Consider the following 12,929-nt stretch of genomic DNA (forward strand, 5'->3'; position numbering starts at 1 on the left):
GTGTGCTCTGCAGGATCATCACTACTCAATCTGTCAAGGGTCAAGACATGATACTGTACATTTTTAGGGACTCAATATTAAATCCAGAGATTGCGAGCAGAAAGCTGTTGCTTCACCCTATTTATCACCAGGTTATTGCCATCAACTTTGAATGCGTGCAGCTTTGTTAGGAAGCTAAAATCCTGTGACATGATGGGTGGGGCTGAGCCTATTTAAGGTCAGTCCTTTCTGCCTTCAGCTCAGATCACCTCTGCCGAGGGCCTCCCTTTCTGCTGTTTACTTTTTTCCTTGAGAGAGGCTTATCAGTGCCAGAGGGTCTCTAAAGCAGAATAGGTAGTGATTTATTCCTGGACTGCATGAAATTTGTTCTAATTCATAATACATCAGCATTTTGATTAAGTCCAAAAATATATTTAAAAATGTATATAAAATTTAAAGACATTTAAATTTAAAACAACAGCATCAGAGATATGGCTAGTTCTGAGGAGTTTCTATTAGGGAAATAGGAGACCAGAAATGGCTTGCTTTTGCAAATTCAGTAACACTGGGAAGGATGATTTAGTCTTATCTGTGTTCTCTTTCTTTTAAGCCGATTATGCATCATCTCTGGAGACGACTGATGAAAAATTTCAGCTAGGATTCTGTAACGTCAATAAAACCATACAGGAAAAACTGTTTCAGTGTAAGCTCCCCAGTTTCTAGAAAGCTTTCCACTTAAATATGGGTAGAAAAATAACTTTTTCAGAAGCATTGTGGGTTGGGCAAAACATTGAAATGTCCACTCACAACTTCACAATATGGCATGACTAGGCAATCCAGATATCAAAATAAAATAAAATAAAATAAAGGAAAAAAATCATCCCCAATCTCCCTAGTAAAATCGTGATTACCATCAGTCATTGAAAACCTTTTGGTGGGTTATGGTGGGTTATTCTGTTTTTTTTTTTTTTTTTTTTTTTTCCCCAACACACTGTTAATATTTAGATTTCTATGCTGTTCTTATCTAAACCTTTCTCTGTAAGAACTTCTCACTGAATGACTCCTCAGTGAAACCCACAGCTCAGCAGTTACATTTCCTTACTCTTCCACCAAAATAAATCTGGACTAACTCCACGGAATTTGCTGAAATTGTTATATTTTTTAGGAAGGAACGGGGACTCAAAATCCAGGTAGTCACTGTAGTATATGGTATATTGCTCTGTGATACACTTTCCTTTGGCATGGGTATATACGCATCAGTGCATGGTGCTCATGATATGTTTTGAATATTGCAGCTGAAATGGAATGAATTATAATTGACACACTTGGGCTGGAGGTGCTGGCTTGCTTGCTTGCTTGCTATTTTTATTAACCAGTTTTTCACTGTTTTTTCTCTTTCTAAGGAGAAGATTGATGCTTCCTTGAAAAATAAACATTATGAACCTGGCCCAGTGTTTTTGCCCTGAATTATGCATGGAGTCACCATAATTGCAAGTATCAGTCAATGCCTACAGAAAAATGCAAGGCTAGGGAAGTAATGGCTTTAGGTAAATACACATTTAGTCATACGATGGTTATTGTAACTGTGTATGCATTTTGTATGCACAGTTGGTTGAATGTTATTATGATAGCTTTTGCAGCTGAATTCAGTGCAGTGCTGTATAGCACAAGAATTTTGTTTTTCTTCTAGGATTGTCCTAAAAGGAAAGTGTCTCTTCTATTTTGGCCTGATGCTTTTAGACACCTTTTATCTCAGAGAATCATAGATAACCAGAACCTTAAGAAACTTCCCTTGGTCTCCCCCAACCCCTCCACCCCTCCCTCCTAGATAGACTTACACGATTCCTGACAAATATTTACCCAGTTCTTCAAAATCTTCAGCAAGAGAATCATAGAATCATAGAATCACAGAATATCCCGAGTTGGAAGGGACCCATAAGGATCATTGAGTCCAACTCCTGGCACCACACAGGTCTACCCAAAAATTCAGGCCAAGTTCCACAACCTGCTAATATACCAATTGCCTCAAAGCCTTATCAGAGGCTACCTGAATGCTGGCTTATATTTATTCTGAAAAAAACATTTCACATATATTTTTTATATTTAAATCAAGGAGCCAAAGGAAAAGAGAATTGTTTCTTCACTATAATAGCTACTAGGGATTTCAGTTTAGCAACTCTCTTTGTGGGCACCACATTTAGAAGCTTGATGTGAGGTATTCCTGGCTATGTTTAGCCCACTAATTGAAACAGAAGATGGAGGGCTGTCCAGCACAAACATCTTTCCATTGAGGGGTGCTACAGGTGCTTACTGCCTCTGATTTTTGAATCCAAAGCCCTCTGAAATATGCTCATTAGAAGATTGCTAAAATGAAAGGAGTGCCTCTGCAGTGCTCCCTTTTTGATGAATTTGCTAACTGATTGCAGACGACACTACCAGCAGATGAAATTTTAGTTCAGAGCAGTGTGGTGGTGAGGAAGGACATGTTGGAGTTTGTCTGGTCTCAGGGTGCTTTGTGGGAGCTCAGTCGGAGTGGAAAGGGCAGTGACAGGGTGGGAAGTTTGGCTTGGGCAATAGCACTCTAGGGTGAGATAGGAGAGATGTGCTCTCACTGGCTGCGCTACAGCAACCTGGCAGAGCAGAGTCATAACCAGTGTTAGGAAGTAGCTCTAGAACTGCAATAAAGGATCATTGAATACTTGTATAGGATGGGTAAAGGTGTACCCAGAATGGGAGGAACAGATGTCAGTCGCAGGGCAAAGAGCCAAGAAGGACAAAATGTAAGACATCAGTCCACAGGGTTCTGCCATTCATGAAATGGGATGTACAGCCATGCATGAAGCCTGTTCTCAGGAGAAATACATATTTAATGTATACTGTATACCACTTTGAGGCACTACTTGGTGTTTTTCATAGCTCCTGTGAATACAAATCAGATGAAGGACATTTATGGTCATACTTATTACTGAATATATGAGAGGATGGAGGTGGCATAATTTCAAACTTGAGCTCTCCAGTCATTCAGACAACTTCTGCAAATCCCCCCCCAAGTGATTTGTTGCATGCTGTATGTCAAGTCACTCACAGAGGTGGGAACAGCAGCCTTGCCCTCAGATGTGTTTCTTTAATCATCAGAGTGTATATCTTCCCAGAGCAATGAGTTACCACTTCATATATTTGTTGCTACATGGAATATTAATACTGTAACATGTCTTTCTCCTTAGGGGACTTGTATTTTATAGCAGCAGTTCAATACTGTTCACTATTTGGGGTTAAAGGAAATACAAGAGTTGAAGACTTCAAAGGCCTCTTCTATAAAAACAGGCAAAAAACACACCAGAAATCATCTCAGTTTAGGTAAAAACAGAAAGAAAAATATTGTGCACGATCACCAAATGCTATACACAGTTTTTTTTTTTTTTTTTTTTTTTCCCCAAAACACCCAGGATAAAGAACCTTTTAAAATAAATAAAAAGTTCAAGTTTTCTGTTTGGGTCCTGAATAAAGACTGCACCCCAAAAGAGATGTAGGACATTTCCCCAGGACCTGCTCTGTGGGATGCAGCAGGGTCACTCTGCTCTGGCTGCTGGGACAGATCCGTGTGAGACAGAGCACCAGCTTGGCCGCAGAGCCTCTGCATCCCCATGGCTGTACTCAGTGGTCCTGGGGCCATGGCAGACTCTGGTCATGGCTGCCTCTGCTTGTCACCTCTGGGGGCAATGGGATGGTGACATGGGGTGTGGGGAAGACCGCCATGCTGACTGCCCTGGCAGCACTGTGCCCTGACCCTTTCTGCCTTTAAAGCTAAGGCTGCAATCATGAAGGGGCAATTGCAACAGCTGCGTAAAAGTTTGCCATTCCTTTTAATCTCTTGCTCAGTGTAAAAATAATTCTCATTCAGATAGCAAGAGAAAAAAATACATTTGTAACTATTAGTTTAATCACTGGCATGGCAGCAGCTCTATAACTCCATGGTATATTTAAGGCTTGATTCTCTAAATACTGACACATCTGCACATGGTAAAAGTGATTCAACTGAATGGACATAAAAATATCTGTATATCTATATATTTGCCTATCTTTGCAGGTAATGGACCTTGTCCTATAAAGAATATGTTACCTAAGTGGTCCAAGGCTAATTTATGCAGATATTTTAAGCTCATTTTGCATGATGGCAGATGGAGACAAACAGCTTATAACATTAATTTTCTTATTGGATCTCATCTGACAAAATCCCCAGTTACTTTAGTCTCTCATGAACCATTATTCTTTTGTAAATACGTGCCTAATAAGCTTAAATTCTGAAAATGAATATTTGCACTTCCTAATATCAAGGGAGAGTTAAAATCAAACACGCTGCACAGTCTGCTGGGAGAGTCAGCAATAAAGAACTGTTTTCAATAATCAATAAGTCAACCAAGCAAATCTCCAGACCATTGTTACAAGGGGATCTGTCATCAGGTGAAGTGAAGGTTTGCCTGAGAAACCACTAAGTAAATGCTTCTGCCGCTTAGTAGTGTTTTGTTTTGCAGTGTCAGCTGCAGATGAAAGGGCATGTATGCAGAGATCTGTTTTGCATCCCAGAGACAGCACTTGGACCAAAGCACTTGTACACAGTCCTCACCAGCTTGGGTTGGTTCAAGGTTGGGAAGATACCCTCTCTATTCCCTTCTCAATCTCTTCTCGTACTGCTCCCTCTCCCTTTTCCTTGTGTCTGCTGCATTTTGTATCTCTCTGCATTCAAATACTAGGAAAAATTTACTTGACCTTTTTAAAGGCTATCAAACAAGTATATGGTCTTATACCTCACTGATCTGTATCCACCTGTGACAATTAATGCCCCCAAAAGGTACTTCAGTCCCCAATAAATGTCCAATGAATAGCAAGGTTGTGAACTATCTACTTGCAACACTTCCATCATTTTCTTGTAAAACACTTACAAGAAAATATAAAATCTTACTAAAATATGAAACTGAGCTTCTTCACCATAAACAAAATACATTCTGTGCTGCACTGTTTTTTTTGGCTTATACAGCAGGGCTTGCTCATTTCCTAAATTTTGTTTGAGACCTAAAATCCTAGGTAGCCAGGAACTGCCCCAAAGGGTCATGTAGGGAGGCTCAAACGTGCATGTTACAGTTTCCTCCAGTCCCTGTCTGCTGGCATTTCTGTTCCTTTCTGCTGTTGCTGAGCTTTGCCTCTGTCTCAGATGAAATATGAATGACTCATTGTTTATCAATAAAAATTCCTTTTCCATTCCGTAAATCATCTCTCTTTTCGGACTCCTTCCCAGCGAATGTGGCAGGCGCTGTGGCGAGAGACTGTGGAAGCAGACAAGCTACTGACATTGAGGGTGCCCTTCTGAGGTCTGCTTCCCCTTCTCAGGCAGATCTGGAAAGTAACTAGATGGACAGTGTGGCCCCCAGTGGTGAATATGAACTCTAGGATGAAAACTGTACACTTTAAGCAGCTGGGTTAGGCCTGCAAGTAGTTGAAATAAAGAAGGTGCTTGCAGCTGTGACAAATACTGTATATGGGGCAATAGTATAGGTACATAGGAACCTTGGATATTGTGGCACAAAAGCAAGACAAAGCTGGAGGCAGTCTTTCCCCTCCCAGGAGATACAGCAGATTCATAGGACACAGGGCATCTGGCAGCAGCACCCCCATCACTTTGCAGCTGATGCCACCAGAGACTATACGTAGAAACGTAGTGTCACTGGTGATGCTGGTGGCCTGAAATGTTCTTGCTTGATCTTGGAGCTTGTCTTTTTGTGACTCATCACCTACCCTTACCTGATGGCTTTATAATGTTGGCATTTATCAGTGTCTACTTGTTCTGCCTTTCCATTCTGCTTTATCTAATCTTGGTATGGGAGATAGAAGTCCTCTCTTCTATGACCTTTGCCTTTTCCTCATCTTACACCCATTAACATCTAACTACCCTCATCACAAAAGGCTAATTCTATTATATTGGCAAGACCAGGGCTTCATGAAATCAAAGGTGAAACTCCCATTGACTTCAGCTGGAGCAAAAGTGAATCAGCTTAATCAAAGGACTTGAGGAGAAAAGCAAAACAGAAAGCAGAGAGTAAATTCAACCTATGGCAAATTCCAAAATGATCTTCCAAAGAGCTCAAATCTACCTAGATATTCATGCAACATCCAGGATGACATAGCTGCTCTCAGGACTGAAGCTGTTATAGCTACCGCCCCCTCAATAAATACTGATTATCTAATTATAACTCTTCCTTCGAATCTGGAGTGTGTGGGCACGGGGCTAGTTAGCCACTGGTTGCAATACAATTTTATTTTCAGTGACTGGTATTCATTGGTTGCTGCACGAATTTCCTTCCAAAGTCATAATTTCTGAAATGTGGCACATTTCATTAAGATGACAAATGCTGGCATTTGGTGGGACGTGGTATTGATTGCATCAAGCTCTGAAATAACGGCCGGCAGCAGAAGAACAATACAGAAGCCAGCAACGCTGGGCTGGATCGGGCTGCTTCCCTAGGGCTTGTTTCCATCCTGCAGTATATTTCTGACTTAGTGTGAATAAAATCACTTAAGAGATAACATGCTGATTTGCTGAACTATCTATCAAGTGAACAGTTCAGAGGGTAGATAGGGCCAACTGACACAAACAAAAAAAATGTACCGTTTTGAATGACAGAGGTAATTCTCCACCTGCGAGAATTTTATTACCTACCACTGCAACAGTGGGTTCAAGCAATGAACAGCTTCCACTGGATGAAGGAAAGGGCTGAGGACCTTTTTGCAAGCATGCACTATAGGGAATAAGCACATTTCACAGTCCTGACTCTTTTTCTTGCTAGTTAATCTGGACGTTATTTTTTAATTCCTTATAGCTCTCTTTAACAAACCAAAATCTCAGGCTCTTATGAGGAATCCAAGTAGCCAGTGATCCTCTGATAAACTTGTCCCTGCAAAACTCTATGAGAGTCCACTTTTCATGGAGGTAATGAGAGATCATCTTCCAGGCTTGAAGATATTTAATATCAAGGAAGACATGAGCAATTAGGTTGCCTTCTGCTCAGGACTACTAGAACAGTCAAAGAAGAGAAATAGTTGTGCCTCGCATGAGGCCAGTAGACAATTTGTTTCCTTGCCTAACTGTTTTTCATCCAACTTTTTCTTGCTGTTTCCTAATAAATGACTGTAAGGTACATATATATATGGACATATCTGGACTCAAAAGGCAGCAAATGCAGCTAGAAAAAATCCATTACTGTTCTTAATTAACAAAATTGTCATTTTCAATAAAAGCTTTCCACAATGCTGTAAAGGAGATTTCAAAAAACAAGCCTTTTTTTAGAAAACATACATCACTTTCTGCATTAAGTTTCCAAATGTTGTTTTTCATACTACTGAAAGTAACTGGTCTTTGTCCTCATCTGATGAGAGTGACCTCTTATAGAAAGTTCTTTGAGATCTATTTATGAAGAATGCCACATAAGAAACTGGTATTGATTTTTATTTATTAACTTTCTTTATGTATTTCTGTCTGTTATATCTCTTTTACTACCTCTAGACTGAATGGCTATGCCTCTTAATATATTGCTATAGGTCTTGTTTTCCAAATAGCTCTTACTTTTGTTGCTCTCTTCTGAATTCCTTTTTTTTTTCTCTTTTTTTTTTTTGCCTTTTTTTCCTTCTTTTAAAGAATGCAGTACTCTGAAACTTAAAAAGTTCTTCTGTAGAATAAGGTAATTATCTTGCCTAGAAGGAGATAAACACAAAATTTAAGAATGAAAACTATAGGAAAATAAAATATGAAGGCCGCAAAAAATATTTAGAACTCTGAAACTGCAGAATGCCCCTTACCTTTGACTAATTCTTGTTGACTGATGATTTACCTCTCTGAAATTTCCACTTGTGTTGTTATTGGTGAAAGTAATATCAGGATAAACTGTGGAGGCAAATGTTGAAATTTTAAACATCATGAACCACATCACTGTATCTAAGAAAGGATGGAGAAAGCAATGTGCCTCTGTAGCAGCCCCTATGCTGTGTCGGGAGCCCTCCCAGAATAGCCAATATTTTTCCCAGGAGAATTTGTTTGGCTCTTTTTCTCTTCTCTAGGTTTTGATGGTGGAGCCAGGTGACCATGAAGGCACCTGGTACCCCTGGGAGCCCTGGCACTGTCCCTAGCAGGAAAGGTAGCTGCTGCAGGAGGTGGAGTGGAAGCAGCTCTGTGCAGCCCAGCTCCCTTGGCATCTAGAAACACATGGGAGTTGGGAGAGGATGAGTGAAGTGAGCAAATTACAGGGAAAACAAACAAACAAACAAACAAACAAAAAAAAACCTCCAAACCACACTCCCTAAACTGTGTTAACACTTAGTCACTCTATGTCACTCATGGTCAAAAAAAAAAAAAAAAGGGAGGGTGGAGTTTGCTTTTGAGATGTGTATTCAGATTTCTTTTCAAAATCTGAAATGGAAAAAGTTTCTAAATACATGATGGATCTGAGTCTCTGTTTACCTAATTGCTTCGTTAGAAAATAAATCTGTGAATTCAGAGACTGGGAATATCTCTACGAAAACATGGCCAAATTGACTTTCATGTGGCATTGCAGTCAGTGGAGAGGTACTGTACAGCTGCTTCTGCTCCTTTCCCCTTATGTCTCCCCAGGAACAAAAGCCAATAGTAAGGAGGCACAGATCTCAGTTGATCTAGACTGGCTTCCCAAGATGGTACACAATGGGCCAGTGCCTGTACCCCAGTCTTGACATGGATGTGCTCTCCATACACGTGTGGATCCCAACCCTGTGCATTGCATTGCTGATGGTAACTTTTACATGGGCCAGCTGGTTTCAAGACTTCAAATGTGGGCTTTTTGCCACCTTAAATGTATATAAAATATTAAGTCCAAAGTTCTTTCTGTCTCTGCTTCAAAACTACACCTCACTGACAAGCCCTGTGCAGGCTCTACCTAGCACACCCCCCAGGCGTGAGCTGTTAGAGCTCTCCAAGAACCAGTCACTGTTCTTGCTTAAAGCAGTGATGGGCCCACACTTAATTTCAGGCTGATACTAGAGACTTGGGTACTGAGCCTTGGCGAGACTGCTGTGCAAAGACAGTTGTTTTCTGTTGAAATAGGTCAGTTCTCTGAGATGATCAGCAGCCTGCTTAATCCCTGGACGTCAAGCTAATTGGATTGCCCAGATTCAAGATACAATGATCTTTTGTATTCTTTGAAATAATTGTAGAATTACAACTTTTGCATAGATTTAGCGGTATTCTCCTCCCTCTCTCTCTGTTAAAAGAATTCAGTCCTATTTCAGAAGATAACCTTGAGAGAATGAGGAAGGTATATGCTTTGCCTCTATCTTAATAGAAGTCTGATATGAAGGTTTAATTAAGAGAGAGAAAATAACCGAGAATGATCACAGGATTTAAAGCAAGATAGAGCTGGCATAAAGGAACTGAGACTCACAAATGTGATTCAAAATGTGCCCTTGCACAGACAGAGCAGAGTGTCACACTGAAGCTTGAGACAAGATATGCCATTGCTGTTTTCCACTTTCCATCCGTAACGGCAATTCCTACCCACACATTTCCCTTCTTCTTGTGTCTTGGCTTACAAGGCTAAGATATTTATTTTATTATTGTTTTTCCCCAGTTTGTATCTTCTTTGGACTTACTACATTTTCTTTCATTTCTTGTGGTGTTGTGGTGCGAAGGTTTGCTTTTGGATATTTTTCGGTGTTTTAAACACCTGCCATTCGCACTTGTCCATCTCATAACTCTACTCTTGCATTAGAATAAGTGAAGATGAAGGTGTTAAATCTGCTGTGTTATCCTGCTATGTACTGCTAGGGATGCATATTTTCTGTACAATGTCATATCAAAAGAAAAAGTGGGAGGAAGGAAATAATGGAGAGAACTTAAGTTGCCTGGTCTGATAACATCTGTGTTCCGCAATGACTTCAGGGTGCACTGGTCTCTTAATGTATACATGCATTAAACATCTCCCACCCCAATAAGTTTAACTGTACAAATCTCTGAAAAAAATTTCATAAGGCTGCTATATTCGAGGGATTTCAGAGTGTGGAAAGAGAAATCCAGCTGTCTTGTTTATTCACAGACGCATCTTTCCCATGAGTTTCTCAGGTTTTGGCAGTAAGGTTTACTGAAAGTGTTTCAGGAAATAATTCTGTGTCACTTCATGTCATAGGTGTGACGCTCAAAAAAAAATGCTACTTTTCAAGGAGGTAGTCTTGAGGCATCCTTGTATAATTGCATATTTAGTCAACCATTAGTTCTGCTTTTCCAGAGTTTTAGATTCAGACTTATAAAATCTCCTGTTGCTAGGATATGTTTATATTTTGATTCTAACAGTACTACGGTCACATCTTTGTACAACACTGAGCATAATGAGAAGGTATTAGTGGGATTCCTACATGCTGCTACAATAATGTAGATCTATTGTTGAGGGTCCTAGATATAGCTACAATGAGAATAAAGTGTAAAAAAAAGTTTTAAGTTTATCTTCAACTGACAGAGTAATTTGAAAATGTGGTTGTCTACTGAAAAGCATGTTTTTTGCAAGCTAGATTTTTTTTCTGTTTTAAGGGAAAATTTTAAAAGCAAAAAATATTCCCAGGATAATTCACACACAGCTGACTAAATAATTCATCATGAAAAATGTATTTAGATTCTGCCTCTCTCTTCGTAAGGAGATTAGGATATTCTCAGATACATTCATTATTCAAACTAATACTGAGCTTTCCCATCCCCCCCCACGGGCTCAAATCTGTCACCTTTACTCAAGCTGAGTAGTGTTTTCTGTGGGGAGTCATGCCGATTTTAGTGGCAATTCTTGCACAGCATGGTACAGGAGACAGCATCTGGACTTAAGTGAATAGGTTACAAGCACTTGTGAATATTTGATGGTTGTACTATGAAGCTCCTCCTGCACAGGATTGCTGTGCAAATCCTAGGAGGTACTTTTGTTAGCTCTTGTAATTAACCATCACAACCCCAATTTATTAAGCATACAATTCAAATTCTGATTGCAGCTGAGAGGCAAGCTAACATCTTGCTTTCCATGAGCAGTGGAGCTTAGTTTTGAACATTTTGCTGTTTACAGAAAGTGAACACAAAAGATCAAGAGTGAAGGCTAAAAGAAATGTGCTCGCATGTGCAGTCATTCAGAATTTCTCTTGTTACTGGTGTTGCGTCTGGAGATTGCCCATAGGCATTTTTTCAGCATTGAGAATACGCATTAACCACCTCTGTGCCTTCCTATTCCCTGTGACTGCAGCTCTTTCTTGCAAATATTTTTAATACAGCCCTGGTCTTTGGGCAGATGAAGCTTGCTTCTCAGCTTCCAGCAGCAGAGCCTGAAGGCAGAGCTGCAAGTGTGGATCGGGGTATACCTACACTGCTGTACACCCTCCCAGGTGCTCTGTGGCCACCAGTGCCACCCTGCTTTTCAGAAGAGCCTTCAGGATCTGTATGCTGGTGTTCCTGCTCCCTGGCTAGCTGTGCTCCCAGATCACCACCCATTCTTCCAGTCTGGTTAAGGCTGCAGGTATAATTTGGCTCAATTCTATTTTATGGCCCCCAGAAGAGCCAGTGTAGAAGGGGCAATGGCACCCATTTCCTCCACAGGACCCACTGCAGCTTCTTCGGGTCTTGGATGAGGAACGGGAGTCATGCAGGACTTTCTTTTGTTGGCAGACAGAGGTGAGGGGAGAAGGACTGACCCTTGAAAACTCTTCTCAGAAACCATGTTTTGGTTGACAGCTTTGTGTTTTACAGATAGCAGTTTTGGGCTGAACAGAATATTTTGTCTTTCTGAAAGAAAAGGATGATATCCAATGACTGGGCCAGAAAATCTCTCCTTTAAGATGCTGACACGATTTCTTATCCTTCCTGTGTTAAAAACAAGAGCTTACCTGGGAGAGGAAGATTTTGGACTAAATATATTCAGTGCTTTTACATAAAAGTGTAAGACATTTTATGTAAGAAGATTATGCAATATTTTATACACCTACATTTTTTTTTCTACGTAGAGGGAAAGGAGCTACCTGAAATATTCTGCCAATGTGAAATACAAACCTTGCAATGAGGCCTTTGGAGAAAGGCGTCATGTCTCCAACGTGAGGACTGCAGTCTTCTGTAGGATGGAGAAAGTACATCTTATCAATACACCTATTTGCAGCAGATATGCTTGCAGTGTCTGCACTAGAAAGTGGTTGTATGGTTCTATTAAAGCACAAGCCAGCCTGGAGTTGGCAGGTTTAGAGCACTTTGAACCCAGTCCAACACTTAATTTGATGGACAGGGTTGGAATAAGGCAGTTTAGTCTGTGACAGTAAAACAAATACAAATAGTCTCCTGGCTCTCTAATGGTGTTTACAAGAGCATTAAAATGATTTCCCACTAATGATACACAGTTGTAAGGATTGCAGCACTACATCATCAGGGTAATGCTGCTGCCACTGTTGTGTGGATCTAGAGACATCCAAAGCAAAATGCCAGCAGGGAAACTGGACAGTGTACAATACCAGGAATGGCAATCCAGCAAAACAGAGTCAAAGTGTAGTTCACAGAGAGTCACAGAATCACAGAATCACAGAATTGTCTAGGTTGGAAGAGACCTCCAAGATCACCGTTGGTGTGCTTTCAGAAAGAGAGAAGATAAATGCAGGAAGTGTGCCTTCACATTGGCTTTGCCTGATGTTTTTGTGATGTAATTGTTATTGTTCGCCTGACAGAGATGGACCTGCTTTCAAGTGTATTTCCTCTTTGGTTGGCCTAAGAAACTTACTCCAAATCAGGTTCCTCACTTCTTGTTTTAATCTGTATTGTGTTTTCTGTATAAAATAACTCTTATAATGCACATTTAGGTTCAGGAGGATATTACAGAACACCTGCAGATTTACTAATTTAGACTTGATACTATAATTAGTAATAA

General features: G+C 40.3%; 1 long non-coding RNA gene across 1 annotated transcript; it reads left to right on the top strand.

Annotated features, from left to right (window-relative positions):
• The first annotated feature begins 257 nt into the window (after positions 1 to 257).
• LOC310889642 lies at positions 258 to 1,989 on the top strand. The gene is made up of 3 exons (XR_014576674.1): positions 258 to 333; positions 590 to 682; positions 1,383 to 1,989. It is a non-coding gene; the product is annotated as an uncharacterized lncRNA (long non-coding RNA).
• Positions 1,990 to 12,929: the final 10,940 nt, after the last annotated feature.

This window comes from Anser anser (genome assembly GCF_964211835.1).
Source record: "Anser anser genome assembly, chromosome: 1".
NCBI lineage: Eukaryota > Metazoa > Chordata > Aves > Anseriformes > Anatidae > Anser > Anser anser.